At 39.4% G+C, this 9,524-nt stretch overlaps 1 non-coding gene across 1 annotated transcript; it reads right to left on the minus strand.

The window, feature by feature from the left end:
• Positions 1-1,504: 1,504 nt before the first annotated feature.
• LOC127090170 (small nucleolar RNA R71) lies at positions 1,505-1,611 on the minus strand. Its single transcript, XR_007791699.1, has one exon. It is a non-coding gene; the product is annotated as a small nucleolar RNA R71 (small nucleolar RNA).
• Positions 1,612-9,524: the final 7,913 nt, after the last annotated feature.

Here is a 9,524-nt window from a genome sequence, read left to right on the forward strand (position 1 = left end):
GCCCAAAAGCTAGTAGGGCCAAGGCGCTGAATCCTCATAATTCAAGGAGTCAAAAAAAAGTTGACTCTATTCTGATGGGTTTGATCAGAATACTAGGGGAATTCGTCATGATCTAATAAAGGATAATGAGGGTACATGACACCTATAGTGGGGCTCCCTGTACAAGGCCCCTAGTCAAAGGAAAAGGTCAGAACATCCAAAGGACAAGGGAGTGCCACTTGGCTCCAAGGGTAGATGATGAAATACAAAACAAAAGAGGGGGAAGTCTGCCCCACTCTCATTTCACTTTCTCATTTCTCTATCTTCATTGATTTTCTCTCTCATTCTCTCTGTCCACTAACACGAAAACCAACAAAATTTACCACTTTTTAAATCAAACACCATGAAAAAGGAAGAACATGTGATGGAAAATATGAATGTTCATCCCCAGTGTCGCACCTCTAAAAATGAGAACACGACGCTCGCGAAGCGCAATTGCACGCTCGTAGGATGGACTGAACAAAGTCGCCACCAAACTTTATTTATTCCCAAAGAGGGAAAAGGAAAATATTAATAAAACCCCTAAAAGAAAGGATAAGATATGATCATCGCAACCACTATCAGGGTTCGGGAGTCGGTTATACAAAGGGAAGGTATTAACACCCCTCACGTCAGTTGTATTCAACGGGAACCGTTTAGTTAGTTTTGATTTGAGTGTTAGCTTCTAATCTTCTACTTATTTCGGATAGAAAAAGAGAGAAGAGAAATGTTTTAGAACTTTTATTAATGAAAGAGGATGCAAAAAAGTTTTTACTATTAGGGTTAGAAAGGGACTAAACCTAATTTTTTTATTAATGGGCCTGACAAGATTTCGCAATCCTGCTCTTACGTATCTCCGGGTGCAATAGAGAGTTCAAGGCTTACGTAGTTCTGGGTAGAAAATGTTTGTTTGTTGGTCGATTTTAGTGAAAGCTATCTTGTATTAATCGACGAGAAACATTGTTTTACCCAAAACAGATGAGGAGTGGACATATACATCACATCGAATGGATTTATAAATCAACATTCAGAAAAACGTCACTTATCTCAACTCAACAGTTATGGATGAAGCATTTCTTTTTGCATCATCTTAAGACGAGATGTCTTTCGTTTTGAAAAGGTTTTTGAGATCGCGCAACGACGAAAAATAGTTTGATTGGTTGAATATTTTTTATAGGTGAATGACGAACATTTGATGAGAACGAGACATAAGCCTTTTGATCAATCATTCGGGGTTCCACCAGAATGCTAGATTCCAATGGTCCTTTTTCATTCGAATTAATTGAGAAAATTGTTTAATGGACAACAAATACTTGATAAAGCTAATGGTGTCACTTCAGAGGCGATTCGACTTTGTCTTTTTCCCTTCTCGTTAAGAGATAAAGCTAGAAGATGGCTTCAGTCTCTTCCTTCCAACTCGGTCACCACATGGAATGAGTTGAAGAAAGTCTTTCTTGCCCGATATTTTCCTCCAAGCAAAACAGCTATGTTGAGAGCCCAGATAAATGGATTTAAACAGAAAGATAACAAGTCCCTTTTTGAAGCATGGGAAAGATACAAAGACATGATGAGACTTTGTCCACACCATGGTTTAGAGGACTGGTTAGTAATTCATACCTTCTATAATGGTCTCTTATATAACACAAGGTTAACAATAGACGCCGCCGCAGGTGGTGCGCTTATGGATAAACCTTATGCCGATGCTTATCAACTTATCGAGAGCATGGCCCAAAACCATTATCAGTGGGGAAGCGACCGAACAATGGTAGAGAAACCTCAAACGAAAAGTGGCATGTACGAGATAAGTAGCCTTGATCATGTTAATGCAAAAGTTGATGCTCTGGCCCAGAAAATTGAAAGTTTAAATGTATCACCTCCAGCCACCGTGGTTGCCGCAGCTCAAAATTGTGAAGTCTGTGGAATCCAAGGTCACACTCCTGCAGATTGTCAACTCCTAACAGGAATCCAAGCAGAGCAAGTGAATTATGCTCAAGGAAATCCCTACTCGCATACCTATAACTCAAACTGGAAGAACCATCCTAATTTTTCATATAAGAGCAATAATGCTTTATACGCACCAGGACAAGCTCCCAGTCAAGCCCCAACTATACCCCCTGGATATCAAAAGCCGACCCCATATACACCTAACAATAATGTTCCTAGGAAATCCAACTTGGAAATCATGATGGAGAACTTCATAGCTTCTCAACAGCAAACCAATAAAGATTTCTTAAACCAGAATGTACACACTAGCGAACAAATTAAACAACTAGCAAGTAAAGTAGATGCCCTGGCTACCCATAACAAAATGATGGAAACACAAATATCACAAGTAGCTCAACAACAAGCGCCTACCGCTGCCCCAACTGGTACATTTCCTGGACAGCCCCAACCTAATCCGAAAAGCCACGCTCATGCAATCATATTGAGAAGTGGAACAGAGGTAGAAGGACCGTCTGATCCAAGAATTGAAAACCAAAACTCTAAAAAGTCAACTGAGGAAGAAAATAAACCTAAGGAAAAGGAGGAGAGTAATAAGGAAACCGTAGAAAAGAAAGAACCTTATGTACCTCCACCACCTTATAAACCACCTATCCCTTACCCTCAAAGGCTTATTAAAACCAAAGATGCGGGCCAATTTAAAAAATTTGTTGACTTACTGAAACAATTAAACGTCACAATTCCTTTTACAGAAGCTATTACGCAGATGCCCTCATATGCTAAGTTCTTAAAAGAAATTCTTTCTAATAAAAGGAAACTTGAAGAGAGCGAAACTGTTACACTCACTGCTGAATGCAGCGCTATAATCCAGAATATGCCTCCTAAACTTAAAGATCCTGGTAGTTTCTCTATACCCTGTCACATAGGAAAATTTGTCATAGACAAAGCTCTATGCGATTTAGGAGCCGGTATCAGTGTTATGCCTTTATCCATATGCAAGAAACTGGAAATGGGAGAATTAAGACCAACTAAAATGTCTGTGCAATTAGCAGATCGTTCCGTTAGATATCCTGTAGGAATTCTTGAAAACGTTCCCGTACGCATAGGTCAATTCTACATTCCAACCGATTTTATAATTATGGACATAAGAGAAGATGAAGTTACACCCATTATATTGGGAAGACCATTCTTAGCAACCTCCGGTGCTATCATAGACGTAAAACGAGGACGACTCACTTTCGAAGTAGGAGAAGAGAAAATTGAGTTCATTCTTTCCCAATTTTTGAAAGCACCTGCAATAGACGACACATGTTACTTCATGGATATCATCGATGAATGCATAAAAGAAACAGAGTTAGAAAATGACAAATTGTCTGACTATCGTGTAGAAGACAGACTTAACCAATGTTTAGCAATAACATCGGATCCTACGCAATGCCTTAAGAAACCAAACCTCGACCTGAAAACACTTCCCAAAAATCTGAGATATGAATTCCTAGACTTAGAACTTGAACGACCAGTGATAGTTAATGCAGACCTAGGAAAACTTGAAACCGAAAAACTCCTACATATCTTAAGAAAATACCTAACCGCACTAGGATACAACATCACCGATCTTAAAGGGATAAGTCCTTCTATTTGTATGCACCGCATCATGCTAGAAGAAGACTGTAAAACTTCTAGGGAACATCAGAGGAGACTAAACCCGATCCTGAGTGAGGTAGTGAAAAAGGAAGTAACAAAGTTATTAGAGGCAGGTATCATATATCCTATATCTGATAGCAAATGGGTTAGTCCTGTACACGTAGTACCAAAGAAAGGAGGTATAACAGTTATTGAAAATGAAAAAGGAGAAACTATAACCAAACGAATCGAATCGGGATGGAGAATGTGCATTGACTATAGGAAACTAAACAAAGCAACCCGAAAAGATCATTTCCCTTTACCATTCATTGACCAGATGTTAGAACGATTAGCAAAACATTCTCATTTCTGCTATCTAGACGGATACTCAGGCTTCTTTCAAATACCAATTCATCCTGATGACCAAGAAAAGATAACATTCACATGTCCTTTTGGTACCTTCGCTTATCGACGAATGCCGTTCGGCTTGTGCAATGCTCCTGCAACCTTCCAAAGGTGCATGATGGCAATATTCGTCGATTTTCTCGAAAACATCATGGAAGTATTTATGGATGATTTTTCCGTATGCGGACAAAGCTTTGAAGAATGTCTTGAAAACCTAGAAAGAGTTCTAGAACAATGTGTAAAAGTAAACCTAGTACTTAATTGGGAAAAATTTCACTTTATGGTACAAGAAGGAATTGTTTTAGGACACATCATATCAAATAGAGGAATTGAAGTAGACAAAGCCAAAATAGAAGTAATCGAAAACCTTCAACCTCCGGAAACTGTGAGAGAAGTACGAAGCTTCTTAGGACATGCCGGTTTTTACCGACGATTCATTAAAGATTTCTCTAAAATAACTAAACCTTTAACCGGATTATTGATGAAAGATGTTGAATTCATCTTCGACAATAAATGTTTAGAAGCATTTCAAACGCTTAAACAAGCATTGATCTCCGCGCCCATAATGCAGGCTCCAGATTGGAATGAACCATTCAAAATAATGTGTGACGCAAGTGACTACGCCGTAGGCGCTGTTTTAGAACAACGAAAGGATAAAAAGCTTCACGTCATATATTACGCAAGTAGAACCCTAGACGAAGCACAAATGAATTACGCCACGACCGAGAAAGAACTTTTAGCAGTAGTATTTGCACTAGATAAATTTCGTTCTTACTTGGTCGGAGCTAAAATAATCGTTTACACTGACCACGCCGCCATTAAGTACCTCTTAACAAAAAAGGACACTAAACCTAGACTCCTAAGGTGGATTTTGTTGCTATAAGAATTCGATTTGGATATCAAAGATAAGAAAGGAACTGAAAACGTAGTAGCAGATCACCTCTCTAGACTTGAAAACCTGGAACCGGAAAGAACATCGATCAACGATGATTTCTCGTACGATAAACTTATAGCTACTTTGGAAGAAAATAAAGCTGATAAATAGGTAGAGACCACCCTAGCTATATGTGTTACACCATGGTACGCCGATCTCGTCAATTATTTAGCTGCCGGAATAGTTCCACCTAATCTATCTTACCAACAAAAGAAACGATTCTTCAATGACATAAAACATTATTACTGGGATGACCCTTTACTTTTCAAAAGAGGCCCCGATGGTATTTTTCGTCGGTATATACCTGAAGAAGAGATAGAAAATATAATCCAACACTGTCACTCCGCTCCTTATGGTGGACATGCAAGTACATCCAAGACCTGTTCTAAAATCCTACAAGCCGGTCTTTATTGGCCAAACATATGGAAAAATGTACATAATGCCATCAAGAAATGTGATAGATGTCAACGCACAGGAAACATATCTAGACGTGACGAGATGCCACAAAAGGGCATTTTGGAAGTAGAGATTTTCGACGTGTGGGGAATAGATTTCATGGGACCTTTTCCGCCCTCTTTTGGTAACAAGTACATACTCGTAGCAGTTGACTACGTATCAAAATGGATTGAAGCTATAGCTTCTCCAACAAACGACACACGAGTAGTAACTAGACTCTTTAAGAATATAATTTTCCCAAGATTTGGTGTCCCAAGAATAGTAGTCAGTGATGGAGGATCGCATTTCATATCTAAGGTACTCGAAAAACTACTGTTTAAGTATGGTGTAAAGCATCGAGTAGCAACACCTTACCATCCTCAAACCAGCGGACAAGTGGAAGTGTCTAACAGAGAAATTAAACAAATATTAGGAAAAACAGTCGCCACCTCAAGGAAAGACTGGTCATCAAAACTATCAGAAGCTTTATGGGCATATTGAACCGCCTACAAAACTCCCATAGGAACTACCCCATTTAAGCTTATTTATGGAAAATCTTGCCACCTCCCGGTAGAATTAGAACATAAGGCCTACTGGGCTATTAAAAATCTAAATTTAAACTATAAGGCCGCTGGTGAAAAGCGAATTCTTGACATAAACGAATTAGAGGAACTTCGACAAGACGCCTACGAAAATGCCAGAATCTACAAAGAAAGAACGAAAAAATGGCATGATAAACGTATATCAAGAAAAATCTTAAAACAAGGCGATATAGTCCTTTTGTTCAACTCTAGACTTAAGTTATTCCCAGGAAAACTACGTTCTAGATGGTCAGGCCCTTTCCAAATCACCAATGTCTTTCCAAGTGGAGCGGTGGAAATTAAAGGAAAATCTACTGAACCATTTATCGTAAACGGGCAGCGTCTAAAACATTATCATTATGCTGAGAGCAATGAAGATTCGCAAGTCCTGTACTTAGACGTAATGCCTCCAGAATTTATAGATTATATTTGATAGTTTTTATGTCGAGCTTGCGACATTAAACAAAGCGCTTCGTGGGAGACAACCCACAAATATTTTTTTTTATTTCTTCTTTGACTATTCTTTTAAATTTTATTTAGTATTCATTCTTCATTTATTTTAATTCATAAAATTTTTCTTCTTTTCTTCTTTCGGCATTTGGCCAAATCCTGACTAAAACTCTTGTTTTTCTTTTCTCTAGCTAACACTAACCTGATGGGACAAATTGATCGCATGGGTATCAAATTCAGAAGGAAAGCTCAGAAACAAAAGTTTGAGGAACTAGCAGAGAGAGAGATGCTACCTAGCTTGTATGCTGATGACTGGGCAATGACTGCCCTTGGACTAAGAGAAAGTGTCATGTATTTGCAGAGTCAAATAGGGTGGGAAACCACTCCTATTCGAAGACAATTCGTCACTTACCGGAGACTGACTCTGGAATTCCTTAGCTCTCTGATCTATCTACCCAGTCATGGAAAAGGAATAAGCAGAGGTTTCATTCAGTTCAGAATGTTCAACATGGAGTATCAATTTAACATTCAAGACTTTACTAACCTTTTAGGTTTCCCTACCTCTTTTGATACATTCACAGTGAGCCAAGAAGACCTTTTTGAATATAGAGAACTTGAACATTTTTGGGGAAGTTTGACTGGAAATGACGACCCCGAGGAACATGAGTTTCTTTCTGGAAACATACATAACCCGACCTTTCGTTATTTCCATAAGATCCTGGCCCACACCCTTTTTGGGAAGAAGTCAAATACTACTACAGTATCACGTGATGAACTCTTCATCATATTTTGTGCTTCCCAGAACCGTCCAGTGAATGGTGCCACTTTTATGTTGGCGAACTTTGACCGCCTTATCCAAGATGAACGAGCACCGATTCAAATAGGCGGATTGATAACCATGATTGGTAATGCTATCGGATTACGTCAACCTATGCTTGACCTAAGCCCTTTTTGTGGCATTGCGACTATGAGTATACCCTTCCTTTTCAACATTATGTTTATAGCAAACCTCGGGCCTGAAGAGTTCGAACTAATAATTGACAACCAAGTTCTTTGCCTATTCACCTTGCCTAGTCCGAGGACTAGTGTTCATAACCGCAATAACTGGCTCTACAACCTGAACGGAACACCTTCTCCTGCTAGATCTACTGAATCCATCCAGGACTATGAGATTTGTGACGACCAGATTCCTTATGCTGAGTCTGACCCTCAGACACCATCTGGTTATTATGATATTGACCCTCCACCTCAACCTATCCCGACCGAAGAGTCGGCAATACCAGATCTTAGACATCATATGCCCGGAGCTAATTATAACACCACCATTCAAGCTTTGATGTCAGAACAAGACGCCCTCAGAGAAGAGTTAGCTAATATGGGACAAGAATTTCTGGGATACATGAGCAGCATGACAAATCAATTCCACGAGTTGCTAAACCGTGTTAACTCATTCGCTCCTCCGGCCAGAGATCCTGCAAGTGGCTAGAAGTTGTTTTTTCTTAGTTACTTAGTTTTAGTTTAGGCTATTTATTAGTTTTTGTTTCACATTATTTTTAATATTAGTATTTGTTTTTCTTTCGCATGTTTGCTTTTGTTTTCCAATGATACATTATGATTATTTTATGAAGCTATTGCATTATTGGTTTATTTTATTTTGATTTATGCAATTTCTATAATTACAAGTAAGGATATCCACTATATGCTAATAATTACTATGCCTGTTAAAGAAATACATATATTATGGTAGTAGAATAGCATGCAAGGCAATTTAAAAGCATTACAATAGCAAAATAAAATAAGCATAAGCAAAACAAAATAACAAAAATAAAATATAATAATAAAAACAAATTATGAAGCACCCACGCAAGCAGTGACCGTTGCAAGCTGACTGTGTGACGAGCGTCACACACGCCATCACGGTCGTCACACCAAGTGCTTGTGACGCCCGTAACACCCCTGTCACGAGCGTGACACCTTAAGACTAGGTGAACGTTAGTAACCGTTGGGGACACGACCATTACACCACCCCACTTTTTACCTTCCCCATTCACTTACCCATTTACTCACATTTACCCACATTTAATTATTTTTCACCCACTCCCTTTCCAACTTCCAAAACATTTCCTATAAATACCCACCATACCTTTCTTTCTACATCATCCCAACATACATTTCTCCATACAAAATCCTTTTTCATCCCTTCTCCTCTCAACCCATTTATCAGTATGGCGGGAAAGCAACAATTCGGAAATATCATCTTCCGATCCGAAGATGATAATTATCAAAGGGAGCAGTTTGAGCGTTTCCAACAGCGAGGTGTCGTATCTACCAGGTATCCTGATTTAAACTGTCTACAAGAATTAGGATTACTTCAGGGTATACAATGGATGCTCCGCCTTGCTGATTTAACCTTTCTATGCACACACAATCAACCTACCTACCCATCTCTCACCTTAGAATTTTTAAGTTCTTATTCGTACAACACTCCTACCAGTGAAGACGAGTACTTAACCGGTACCGCAACCTTCCACATGTTCAACGCCGAATACTCACTATCCCAGGACCAGTTGAGTGCCATGCTACAGTTCCCTGTAGGAGACCGAGTCCACCCAAGAATCCCTCCGAACTCCCAATGGCACATACACGCCTTCGACCTCTTTAGAAAAATATCCGGTGTGGAAACCGATAATTGGGATGCACTACTTGCTTCCCATATACATAACCCAACCATCCGGTATTTTATCCGCATCCTGCAAAACACAGTTTTTGGAAGACCGAACAACAACAAAGTCAACGCCAAGGAATTATTCTTCCTCCACTGCGTCTTTGAAATGGATACAAAGGTAAACGCTGCTTCTTTCTTATTTCATCATATCCGCACCCTATGTGTTAGAGGCCGCCAACCTTTCGTGATTGGAGGATTAATAACCTCCATAGCACTTGGTTTGAATCTAGGGGACCGACTTCAAAATTTACAAGCTCTCCCACCCCTATTTATGGATATAAGCTATTGTCGGTCCAACCGCCTAATCAAAAATAGGGTAGGCGGAAGGTATTATCTTATGGTGAATAACCACGAAGTCCCAAGCGTTGTTCTACCCAACATTGCCCTCACAGATGTCACCAACCCCAACCGC

The sequence above is a fragment of the Lathyrus oleraceus genome, chromosome 5 (genome assembly GCF_024323335.1).
Source record: "Lathyrus oleraceus cultivar Zhongwan6 chromosome 5, CAAS_Psat_ZW6_1.0, whole genome shotgun sequence".
Classification (NCBI taxonomy): Eukaryota; Viridiplantae; Streptophyta; class Magnoliopsida; order Fabales; family Fabaceae; genus Lathyrus; species Lathyrus oleraceus.